The sequence below is a fragment of the Trichogramma pretiosum genome, unplaced genomic scaffold (assembly GCF_000599845.2).
Source record: "Trichogramma pretiosum strain Unisexual culture from Peru unplaced genomic scaffold, Tpre_2.0 scaffold93, whole genome shotgun sequence".
In the NCBI taxonomy this organism is placed as follows: Eukaryota; Metazoa; Arthropoda; class Insecta; order Hymenoptera; family Trichogrammatidae; genus Trichogramma; species Trichogramma pretiosum.
This window is the reverse complement of record NW_019640795.1, coordinates 438,824-452,361: the sequence shown is the minus strand read 5'-3', so window position 1 is coordinate 452,361 and position 13,538 is coordinate 438,824. Positions and strand designations below refer to the sequence as shown.

General features: G+C 42.1%; 1 protein-coding gene across 1 annotated transcript in view; it reads right to left on the bottom strand.

Annotated features, from left to right (window-relative positions):
- LOC106653300 overlaps positions 1-13,538 on the bottom strand; it is an 86,500-nt gene that overhangs the window by 33,655 nt on the left and 39,307 nt on the right. The gene's annotated exons all lie outside the window — the stretch shown is intronic.

Genomic DNA, 13,538 nt, shown 5'->3' with positions numbered 1-13,538 from the left:
TCGTAAAGCTACTGATGCTGCACAGCATCACCTATATGATACTGCAGCGTCGTGTCTCGCGCGCAGCCGACGCGCCTCAGAAAAGTATGGAATGCAATGTAGCAGAATGTTCATTTCTCTCGTTTGGCTGAGATTCTCACTGCAGCGCCCCTGGATTCTCGTATTCGTGCACCGGTGTCTGCTGCTCCGAGTTTCAGATATAGAGAATATCATTCTTTTTATTTCGTATCAATTATCATGTTCATTATCGTATCGAAGTGCAGCTATATGAACCCGATTTTTTCGTTTAGCCGATTTAATTAACGCCGGAAGCGGAGACCTCAAGTATATAATGCGAAAGCAGCAGCGCTCGCGTTTCACTCCTTTTTCGAGGCTCGAGCAATGGACGAAAAAGTTTTTACTCGGCCGGTCATGCGCGTAAATGTAATTTTTTCGATAATTGAAAAGTAAATCCGAGTGTTAAATTTGACTAGTTCATAAGCAACTTAATCCCTACGAATTCCGAGAGTTTGTATAATGAGAATATCATTTTTTACCCACTGTAACCGTAATGTTACAGCAGCTACATCTCTGCTCGTAATTAAAATTTCTATTCGTTGTGATTTTGTTCTTGCACCGAGTTCAAGTCCATACGAAAAATATCTTGCAATCTTACAAATGTATTCTAGGTTTTTAAGAGACAGATACCTATATAGTGATTTTAAAGTGAATCAAGCATTATATACGTTACCGCACACATCAACTGCGGATAAAACACGCCAGGGGTGTAAGACTTTCGATCGTGGCAACAATCATCATGTCTCGACACTATTCACCGAAAGCTCTCTCTCTCTCTCTCTCTCTCTCAGCCTTTGGCTTGTAAGCTCGAGGAATAGTATTAATTAAGCGCTCGAGGCAAGCGAGCTTGCTTTAAGGTAATTAGGAACTGCTGCTGCCGCCACCGCCGCCGCCGCTGCAGGAGGGTATACACTGCTCTACCTACACTATTGCCGCCCGAGACGGACAGCTTGGAAGAAGTTTCAGGATAACGCGCGCCCCGACGACGAAAGACGAATTAACTGCTTTTTACGCGCTCGATGACTTAATGCCTTTCTGGATTAGCTACTACTAGGGGAGGGGACTCTTCTTACACGTGTAAGCTGCCAGCTAGCGCAGAGCTTTTATGTGAGTGTGCGAGCTTTCGGCGTCGCGATAATTCAATGGCAGCTTGCGCGCGCGCCCAAGTGATAAAGAGAACGTTTAAATTCATTTTCAATCGGACGACGCGAGTTGTTGCATGAATAAGCTTCTTACAAACTGCAGCACCCTTTGTGTTTGAAATTTTCGAACGAGGCTCGAGTAAATTAAAAACTGCTTTTAACGCTAGAGTTATTCATATTTACGATGATTCGCGAGATTTCTTTCACCGTAAGCCGGTGAACTTTATTTCGACTTACTTTTACCGGTTTATCTTTCCGAATGCAGATTCGTTCGTTTATTGAAAAAAAAAGTCTCGCTCGAGTAGCCTGTGAATTAAAAAAAAAAACGTCGTTTCTTGGGTGAAGAAAAAAAAAGAAGACCGAAATAAAAAATGACAGATTAAAAATAAACATCGGCGAGTGCGGCAAGCAGAGTGAGAGGGAGAGAGAGAGAGAGAAAGGAAAATGAAGCGCAGACTCGGGTGCTGTACATCGTATTATATATAGAGTGACGCAGGAGGATAAATAATGTGGGTGGCTCGCTGGTGTTCAAGAGCGCAATAACTCACGAGTCTCGAGTTCAGCGTCTCTTACACCTTAAACCGCACGTACCTACCTCTACCTCTACCTATATACGCATGCACACCCACTGGCCAGTCTGTCGTGGCGCGCGATGTAGTATATTACGGCGAATCGTGCGCCACGAGCGCCCGAAGGACCCAGGGCAAATTCGTTATTTTTATCGAGCAGCGCCGCGTCTCGCTCGCTGCGGGATAGCGATCGTGGCGCGAGAGTAAAAAATATCATGCTATCGTAATTGGAAGTACACGCAGTGTTGTTGCTGCAGTAGTTTCGCCGCATTTACATTTGTGCGCACTGTTACACACATGTTTACTTGCGCAATTATTTTAACGAAAGGAGGACAATTCACAGGATGCAGTAATCCGCGCACGCGTATATAGTTGTAAATTTTTCGTCAAAGCATAACGAACTGCAACTTTTTATAGGCCGCCGAATTAAATTGCAATATCACGCTTTAGCTAGTCGCTCTCGAGACACATGAAACGGTGACACTTTGACTTGGTTTATAACGACAGACTGGCGGATTACGTCTTGTAAACAAGCGACATTAATATACAAAGCTCGGTGCACACCCGAACTGAACTATCTCGATGCGCGTGGAAAAGCTTTTCTCTATACATGCAATATACTATATATACCATGTATATTTTACATACAAGTAAGTATATGTATATAATGGTAAACTGTGTGCAAGAGAGCAACGACGCACGTCCCCTCGAGCTGCTTGTTTGTAACGATAAGAGGGCGAAGGAGATTGAAGTGGTTAAAGGGTTGCCGTCGCCGTCGCTGCTGCTGCTGCTGTTGCCACTGCCGACGCCGCCTTGCGAGAATACTTATACGCATAGAACGCCACGTATAGAACGCAGTGTTTTAACCCACGAGAACTTCTTGTGCGGTTGCTCCTTTTGAATAATAAGAGAGCGCGCGGGGGAGAGCGTTTTACCTTTTTGATCTCAGCTACGTATTATATATAACGCGCGCTGCAGGCTTCTGTTTTCTCGGCGCGCGCGCGGGCATTATATGATTTACGGCTACCGCATTTTTGTCCGATGCAGCTGCTGTGTGTTTTATATGTATATAATAAACGCTTGCACTTTATACACGTATGTATGTAACTTTACGCGCACGCATGCTTGCGCTGCTGCGGCACAGCTTTCGTTCTGCGCGCAAAATTCCTTCGAGTATTTTACTTTTTTCTGTATATTACATATACAGCAGTGCACAGCTTTGCTTTAGCGGCGCGAATCCCGCAACGCGATGTGTGACGTTTCGCGCGCCCCAAACGAAATGAGATTTCGCTCCACTGCTTAAAAGTTATACGCAAACTTATTTTTCTGTTGACGCGAGACGCGAAATATTTTCCAGCGTCATCAGAAAAATACTATTTATGAGTTTGCTATTACATTACTATTCAACTTGTTCAAGTACATTCACCCCTGTACATAATTCTATCTCAATGTTGAACCAATAGTGGCAGAATCAATCCATTTCTATTGAATCCCTTTCATGGAATTATACTTTTATTGAATATTAAATTTATGTGCACCATCAATGGATGTGTACAACGCAGACAATGAGGCGAGAGCCTTGACCTTGCTGGAATTATGCTCATCTGCATGTACGCCCATACGGAGATCCATCCGTCTATCTATAGAATTACGAGACGACGACGACAAGGACGATGACATGACATTTCTCGAAAACTAGTCTCTCGCTGTGTCTCATAGCGAGACCGCAGGAGACGAGCAAGTGGCAATTCGGTTAGCCACCTCCATCCACCTCGCTCGCTAGAATACACACACTTGAGATTTCCCGCCTTCCCCCTTCCCACCCATCGCCTCTCTCTCTTCATTCTATATCTCTCTTCTGGGTACATTGCATAATTGAACGCACCGTTTTTCTTCTTCCTCTGCGTACGACTGCCGCGAGAGGAGGCTAAATTGAATATTAGATGAAGTAAATTCCAAGTTTCTACACCTCGGCTCCACGTTCCGGGGAGATTAATTATCACATCTTGGGCGCATGAAAATTTCAAGAAGTTGCAGAGCCGCGAGATTGGACAAAGGAACGTCTTGTCCTCTTCCCTTCTTCTTGCTTATATATACACACTGCTCGTTTTAATCAGTTTTTTAGCTGTACCAAACTTTGTAGATTGAGCCCCGCCGCTGCTCGCCAACCACTCGAATTCTGCTGCAGCTTTACCTTTTTCGCTTGACTTTATTTTTTAGGCTGCATCTCGTGATTCGGTATCATTAAAATGTGGGCAAAAAATTAATGAGAGCCTTGTTAGTCATGCATCGCATCGTTGCAGAGGATTCAAACGATATCGAAATTCATCTCGCGCATTATACGCTCTACACATTTTACTTCCGATCTTTTCTTCTCTTTTCTCCTATTCCCTCATGCTACGTATACGCGCATGGTGTATGCTAAAGAATACATGCTGTATATATATTCATTTCCCATGTCTTTCTTCCAGAAAAAGAGCGACATCCATATACGTTTTCAAGGCTTAGGATTCACTCTCCCTTCAAGAGGGATAAAAGAGTTATCAGATAGCTCCTATCTGTGGCTCGCATTTCACGCGTTTCTCTATGAATAGAATCTTTCCTTTTTTTTCATATGTACACCCTACACTGGGGTACGCGTGTAACGGAGTGAGAGCGAGTATTATATGGTACTCGAGTCTGCTACAAGCTTTTTGCCTCGCGACTGAAAATATTGTCAAGCAAGGGGGTGTATAGGCAAGACTAGATTTCTTTTGAAAAGGAATTTTGAGAAACCGAGTGTACGCTGCAGCACTTTATCAGCTGAGGAGAATCTTTATTGAAATTTCGCTTGACTTTAAGGTGTAAAAGACTTGTATTCAAGCAGTAATTTTTACTACATCTTTAGGCATCTTTATTATGATTGAATAATTTTATTCATTCAAATCCATGTATGTCTTGATCTCATTTAACTTTTTCGAGTGGATTCGCAAGAATGCTTGAATTTCAAAAGATCTTATACATCTTTTCTTTTCATGTCTGCCCAATTTTCTTTAAAAGACACGCGTGTGTAGAAATTTCCTCGTAATATATTTTCACCATTTTTCTTCTCTTATTTTTCTTAAATTGATATTAATCATTTGCAAATTAAAATTTTCTTACAACATTTAATACTGCACAAGCATTAAGCAGTTTGAAATTATGGTAAATAATGAAAATTGTGCTTCATTATTTTAATAGACCCAAAATCAGTATGAAGCATGTCCGAGCTGCTCGGTGTCGCAAAGCCAAGCGACTCTTTGTGTACTTGCATTGTGTACAGTACTTTGAGAAATTTTTCCCGAGGCTATATTTGTAGACATGAAAAGCAAGATCGTTTTTAACACAATTGTCTTAAGTTTTTTATTTTTAAAATTTTTAAAAGATAATTTTTTTTTATGTTTAAAAAACCTTTTTAGTTTAAAGCCCAACGATAAATTTATGAAAAAATACTTGACTGCAGACAAGAAAGCTCACTGCGTATTTATAATTAAAGCTGTATATATTTTAGAAGCAAAGTAGAAAACAAAGTTCAAAGATAGATTTGAAATGAATTTTAGTAGAGTATTTTTACTCTCATGAAACTTTTTTAAATTTGTTGAAATTGTTGTGCCACAAGTTTCAGGTATGAAGCTTTATGGTCGATCGTTCAAGATGTAGCATAAAAATTGATTCAATTAGAGCCAGTAGAAACTCAGCATACCGCATTCGTTGCTGGTGCAGTAGTTAATTTAATCAAGAGTGTCTACGCCGTCTTCGAAAAAAAGTACTAAAAAAAAAGTAGAAAAAAAACATGAGACCGAGTAGTCTATGAAACGGAATCAGTTCAATAGTGACTGAAAACCTCTGCAATTAAAGGACCCTCTTTCTTACTTCTTTTACTTTCTTTTTTTGCACTTGTCGCAAAAATAAGGAGACTCGGAGATATCTCTCGCTTCGAATGCTATTCACCGGGCTCGTCGCCGTAACGAGCGCCATTTCTCAGCAAGAATCTCTATACATTCGTGGCGCACACCCACTTCTTTTTCTCCATCTCTTTCTCTCTCTCTGTCTCTCTCAAAAAATGTTCCTTTTCTCCATTGCCGATTTGTTCGAAGCAGTGAGAGGAAAAGAAAGTCTCGGCATCAATTGCCCATCTCTGACGAACTTTGCCCTTCTGTATACGTATTGTAAACCTTATTGGTTTTATTTGATGAAAAACTTTTTGGCTCTTTGTGGATTTACTTTATTAAATAAATAAATGAATGAAGACTCTAAATCATACTCTAGTAAAATGCGCAGCAACAACGGAAATTGTTCTGTTGACTTAACTGAGGTGTCAAAATTTCGATCAGAAGGCAATTGTCGATCGGGTCATTTATCAAAGTTTTTCGATTATTGCAAACTCTCTTTTCCGAAGTTTTCCCCTTCAGTCCAGCAGGCAGTTCCGATATGGATTATGAGTTAGCTGCGCGAGTTATAAAAGAGTCCTCGAATCCCTTTTAATTTATGTAATGTGCGATTGATGAGGAAAGGCTGGTCTATGCCTGGCAAAAAGCGTCTTTTGATATCTTTTGAATAGTTGGAAAATTTACGAGTTCGATTGCAGGCTTCGAATTCGAATTAGTATTTCCGACTATAATCTTTGCTCGATTCTCGACCGAATCTCGCGACCTTTTTGTAAGTTAATTTATACTTGGAGCGACGTCACTTGATACTAGACGAAATTTTTTTTTACTCAGTTTTATAATTCCGTAGCATTGTAATGGCTAAAACTGTCAACAGAGTCGTTTCCCAAGCGTACAATTTTTTCCCTCGTATATACACACGTACACATGCCCGGAGTTTTATCACAGAAAGTACCTTTCATATTTCATCCACTTTAAATGCGCTCCAATATACTTCAACGACCTTAAAAAATTATGCTCTACGTTGCGCGCAGTCGGTGTACAACACCCGCCAAAGCTCTCCAAGGTTACACGACGTCGCTCCAAGTATAAAGTATCGCTCGTAAATTTAATGCAGAAAAAACAAATAAACACGCGCACACAGTGTATATCGCAGAGTACATTACAGCTATGGGCCGCTATCGGTGCAAAATAAAAGCATTTCTCATCAAACGTTCGCTCGCTGCTTCCGATATATAGAAAATGACAAAAGTATCGGGCAGCAGCGACTGCAACAGTAATTCGATCTAGGACGCGCGTTTGCGCGTATTACGACGAAATGTGCACTCGCTGCTCCGTGGAAGTCATGAAACGCTTTATTACTATTGCAGCTCGTTACCGGAACAAGCCCGGCAGCAGCAGCACCGGAGTACGGCATTCGAGACTCAACGACGTATTGCGAAACGCGAGACGATAGCGTACACGCCGCGTGTGCAGCAGACAACTCGCCAAAGTGCCAACAAAGCAATTTTTTATTACGATATATCGTTGCTGCCGCTGCTGCGCTTTTCGGCCCGAGGAAGCTCGAAAAATCCATCTACTCGCAATTTGTAAGCATGAGCCAGCTTTCAATTTTAGTCTGGAAGAATCGCGATAACTCTCAGAACTTGCTTTATACTTCCATGCGTGCATCGGCTCTATCCAACGGGTTTATAGAGGATTTTCTGTAGCTGCAGTGCAGTACGCCTATAAATAATTTGAATAAATTGACAGAATTTTATTTAAGTAAATGCTGACGTTTATGAATGTCGCTTGCAAAACAAAAATCAAATCGATTTGAATGTTATTTGGATACGATGAAAAAGTAAAAACTGAAAAATCTTTGTTTTATTGAAAAATATTTTTCATATTTATTTTCTTTGTTCTACACTAAATACCACACCATATTGTTTCGTATTTTAAACAAAATTCTTCAACGCGGTCCATCCGACTGTCACTGAAAATATATAGAAATATTTTCCTAACTTTCATGTACATATCTCTACAGCGAATTCAATAGATACACGTTGAACAAAAAAATGTAAAGGATCTACATTATATCAGTCATCTCAGTGAATGTTGTGCGTGTGCATCGAGTAAATATAAATGATACGTGTTTGTCAAGAACGAGACGACACCATGTCCTGTCGCATTGGATAAAGATGAATAAAAAGAATAATGGTAATCGATGCGTCGCTTTATCATATTCTTATCTGAGTTGAGGCGAGATATTGTATACTTTGGCTTTGTATGCATACAATATCTATTGAAGTTCGTATCGAATTATTCTACTCGGATAATGAAAATTTCAAGAAAATTAATCCATAAATCATGATTCAAAAACAAATCTGATTAGAATAAAACTTGAAAAGATGACTTATCGATAAATTGTTAAATAGTCCGACGCCAAATGCGGAGACAAACGAAGTTTCGAGCGTCAAACGAAGACTTTACATGTTGTTTGCATTTAGCCAAGCGTCGACGCTTAATCGTGTCGTCTGTACATTGCTCTTGGACGTATAAAACGCCTATGCACTGTGTGTTGTGACTGTATAGGTACGTAACGTGGCGGGCCCCCGGGGAAATTGGCGTGTTGCGCCGCGCTACAGCGTACAGTCGTCGCAGTCGAGTCGTCCTCATCGTCGCTATTATATAGGAACTGTGTACGAGACAAACAATTTTTAATGGAGGCGATTTTTCGCTACTTCAGCCCCGCTTTGTATATAATACACGAGAAGAGGGTCTGTAGAGACCAATACGCGTAGATACATTCTATGGGAGTATTATTCAACGCGAATGTGGCAAGCAAGAGGGGAAAGTGATTTGTTGAGCTCGTTTAGATTATAATGGGGTGTTTAAATGACTTACAAACTGCGATATTCTTTTTACTTTTCGTGCCTATCGTGCCGTGCAGGGCTTTCAAGTTGAAAAAAATTAAAATGAATCGAAGATCGGCGCGGCAAGTTATTCAAGCCGCGCTAAGTTCATTTGTTAAAATTGGCATGGCTCATGGTGGCTGTCGTGGTATCGCAATTACCGTTGACACCGGCACGAGATCGATTTTTCCGCTCCTCCTCCGCACCGGGCGAAGAACGTCGTATTATAGTTGGGGATCGCGGGACAAATTCACGCTTCAGGTTGACGCGTGCACGCGCAGAGAACCTTTTGCTGCTGCTGCTGCTTCGCAACGAAACGAGTCGAGAATATTAATCGGTCTTAATTATTCGGCAGTATAGCTGCGGCAGTGTACGGGAGAGAAAACAGCGCGTCGTTCGCGCGCAAATGATTAAAGTTGGCGCGAAAAACTCTTTGCTGTATTTGCGGTGCTCGCTCGAGCTCCCGCCCAACCCCCGAACTCTTGTACAGCCGTGAATTATTTTGTGCCTCGTACTTTTTTTTTCGACTGCTTTAACTGAAAAAATTATCTCGTTCCTTTGCATGTATTCTGCGCATTTTCGTGCACGATGATAAAACATTCGTAAACATGACATTTCATCTCCATTTTTCTCTTTCTGCCGCGCACTCCGTCTTTCTCTCTTTTGTTTTTGACTGCGGTGCGTGTGTGTATACACGGGCGCGCGCCTGCGAAGATACCTCCTCTTGTCGATTCACTAAAAAAATAAAAAAAAAAAGCCAACGCCACGTAGCAACAGAACTACAGCAGCAGCAGCGGCAGCTTTTCACGTCGATGCGCTTGTACGCGCATGTATAAAGAGAGAATCAGACACGCAAGCGCGAATTCAGTCGTCCGTCGTGCAACTCCCGCAGTATTCGTACTACGTTCGCGAGCTTTTCAAATGCCTCTCTCTGTCTCTCTCTTTCTCTCTCTTCTACCACGTATGCCCGCCGTGTGTGTATGTGTGTGGGTGCCTGCTGCTGACTGGTTCTTTGTAATGCTTCTGCGTGAGCGAACAAGCAAGCCAGGTTTCGAGATGAACTTGATCGATTTTTTGCGAAGCTTCCGTGGAAAATTTGACGCCTGCGAGTCTGCCACGTTTACCTAGCACCTGATTGCACTGAGCGCGTCGAGCTTCGCGAGAATCAACAAAGTCCGTATTCATTTAACCCTTATATTTCTTTTGTCGGCAAACAATTTTCATAATCCTGCGAAGTATACTCGAACGACTGGAATTACGCCTCGAATAATCTTTTCCAAATTTTCGTACAATGTTCTGCTAATCCGCGAAATTCGTTTGCCTTGCGTACACACAATGATCGAATGCCTGTCTCAAGCCAGTCTGCGCAAAAGGGTCCGATTCAATTATATTTTTTTACGCTCCTCCTCTCTTTGCATCTTTTTTTTTCATCTTTTTTTTCGTCGGCGCGTTTTATCTCTTTTTAATCATGGAATGTGCGCATATCCCTTAATTTTGTGCGTCGCAAAAATCTTCGTTTACTGCGAGTTTGCAATGTATATCGCGTCGAGTTAATCAGAGTGAAAAGAGGGTTGAGAGTCGCGCGCTGGGGAAAATTTTTACGGCCCCGATTATGAGACAGTTTAACGGTCGTTGAGCTTGGCGAGAAATTTGCTTGTCGCACCCCACACCTCTTGCGCTTATGCTCCTACACAATGTATATGCAGCAGATTACCACTGACGATGTTTTCAGGTGGAACACGGTTATATTTTGCACGACTTAAATCCCACACGATTCCTGACTGTTGAGATGGCAAAAAACCATATCCGTTGAAAGTATATAATCACTTACTCAACTTTATAAGTCTTGATGATAACATTTCCATTGATATACAGTAACGTTTGTCTAGTATACATTTGGCTTTTTGGTAAAGCCTAGATTTTCCAGGCGAATCTTTATCTCGACTTGTTTGGCACTATAGCAGTGACGAATTGGCCCAATAAACGCGAGCGACTGACGTTTAATTGCTATTGCAAAGCTTTTCTGTATAAGAGCATAATACCAAAGCCATAGCAACGCGTGATCAAAGCTCGACGAAGGCGATGCGTAGTATAGCTGCTGCTGCTGCAGCGAGAGAACCCCAAGTACGAAAGTAGTGGTGTGGCAGTTTACTTAATTGTGTTTGCGAGCACTTTCTAATTGGCTTAGGCAGAAGCTGAAACATCGATACCGAACCACCTCAAGAGCTTTTTCTCTGCCTGGCCTCTCCCTTCGGCTGATCGATGCTCATCTCTGGATTCGTATCGACGACTCACTCGAGACGCGCTGCTCTCGACGCACGTTTACTTGTATAATCGCATCCAACTTGGCGGCGGCCGTCATCCCTTGGATCTAATCCATCCGCTCGCAATTATGTATGTGCGGTTAATAGGAAAGTAGCCGTGCGACGTTAATCAGCAAGCTTTCGCGATTTTCGTGCAAGCTCAAAAACCGACTGCACGAGGCTAAATTTATTCGAAACTTTGCTCGCTTTTGCATCGCTGCGACAGGTTGAAAATCAAATTTAGAGAACATTATACGACGAAATGCTGAACCGAGTTAAGCGACGTAGTTCAGTCTCCGGCTTATATGTACTATATTTTGGCGTAATTTAACTATATATACGGTGGTGGCGGTGCGCGCGACGAGAGGCCGAAGCGCAAACCACGTGCGCCGCGCGTTATATTGCCCGCTATAGCAGCAGCAGCAGTGGCAGCGGCGGCGACATTGTACTGCAGTGCGTTCGAGCAATATTAAACATTCCATAAATTCGCTCGGTTCGGGGGACAATATTCGTGCACGCGCGAAAGAAGAAGCTCACGCATGCGAGCTGCGGCGCGCAGCCACGGCTGTTGCCATTGCCGTAGTTATATAGCGCTTCCATACATGGAGCTTGCGCGCGCGCGAGCTGCGTATATAGCCCGATTCGAATGCCCTATGACAACAGCTTCCAAATGTTACTGTGCGAGTACATATCCATTTTGATGGGATTAGAGCGTATATTCTTGATTTTCAATAGGCTCGTATGTCTATCGACAATTGATTTCGAGTGAGCTAGAATCGAGTCAGCTCGAGCTCGAAAATTCAACGAAAACCTAGATAAATGTATCTTTTTCGAAAAAATAACACTTACGGTCCATGTGAAAGCAAAGTTTGACTAGCGTCAACCGTAAAAATATCTGTGTTACGAAGCAAAGAACAACGAGCATATCTTTGTGTTGTTCGAGTGTATTCACGAGCGTCGCAACATGAGTCCAGCTTTACTGCGAGATAGCAAGCCTATTGTCTCGTGATTTGTCTCTGCTATTTTCTGAGCCCTTATAAGAACGTGCACGAAACCTAGCTCCAAGGACACGGCGCAAAAATGGCACCGTATCATTTGTCATTTTTTCCATTACGGAATGATCGGAGCAATTTATATTGCACGATCGCGTACTCATGCGTCTGTACTTTTTTTTTGTATGTTATAAATGTGCTCGTTTCAACGAGTCCTATTACTTTCCTTGGTGGATTTTCTAAGATTCTTAGTCCATAAACTTATAATGGGTTGATGCGTCTTAGTAATTAAATATATCACAAGTCTTAAACGCAAGAAAACGCGTCAAGTTCGCAACGAGAAAACAATCATCGCTAGATATCTTTTTTTTTTATAAATAATAGCCTCGTATCTGTATAGAAAAAAACAATAAATGTTTTTATTCTACGTAGCAGAATCATGACTCACTTTAAACTATTGGAAAAGTAGAAAAATGAGATTCTTTTTCAAGATTTAAACTATGAAGTACCTACGTTTAGATATCCGTACAGAGTCTTTAGAAGAGACTAAAAACTCCATAAAAATTCAGGATTATTTCTAGCATGACAAACGAAGTGTGTCAACGTTTCAGATAACGAAAATTTTAGGCCATTCGATCTCACAGAAAATCGGCCATAATATATACAGGCAATGCGAGCCATATAGCCAGCGAATACACCATTTAATGGTGCATAGGAACTTCGACGATCATCGCCTATGCAGGATGTATGCGTGAATCTGTAATAGTGCTGCGCGACGGGGGGGTGCGTAGGGTACGGCGTATATACGTCAACGTCGAGCCGCGTGAATTCAGCTCAATGGCGCTTTTAATGAGGATTACGCAGAATTGTTTGCACGGCTGGCGCGCGCAACGCTCGAATTATCAAGTACACGAACTCGCGAACGACAACTCTAAATGTATATGCACGCGCGACTAAATATGCACGTACTCGATTTTTTTTTTTGCATGTGCAGCACAGCTTTCGTTTGCAGGGCCATCTGCGCGCGGTGTGCCATGCCCCTATAGACGCGCAGATCATATATTATATATAATTTTTGCAATCAAATAATTTTCGCGTCGAAATTTGAGATGAAAAGTTGAGAGACTCGAGAAGGAGAGAAGTGAGAGAGACGAGACGTGTTCATTAGTAGTTTCGTATGCTGAGAGCTCGGCCTCGCCTGCAGTTTACATGTAAGCATAAACACTTCTCTTGTTTACACGCGAGTGTATATGTATTCAGAAACGCATGTGAGCAAGAGGCTCCGGAAAAGGAGAAGAGAGAGAGATCCCCTTGCAGACACCTAGGCAGCGCGCGTTAATTTATCCAGAGCGAGTGCGACAACTCCTACTACTATGTACGTGTAGTGAGCTCCTCGCTCCACTGTTATATATGAGCCTTTTTCGCCTAGCTCGCGCACGTCTGCTCCTGACACCGTGACTGAACTTCTTGCTCATTGGCACACCAATTATACATGTATAGTCTGTGTGCCTGGTGCAATATTTTTTAGCCCCCGCCTCATTGTGCATGAAATTAAATTCATTAAATAAATGTTCGAATGAAACTTGCCAAAAGTTGGAATTACCCGAACTTTTTTCTAATTTTTCCAGTGAAACTGAACCTATATGGATAGCCGGCGAATAGACCAAATTCTTCGA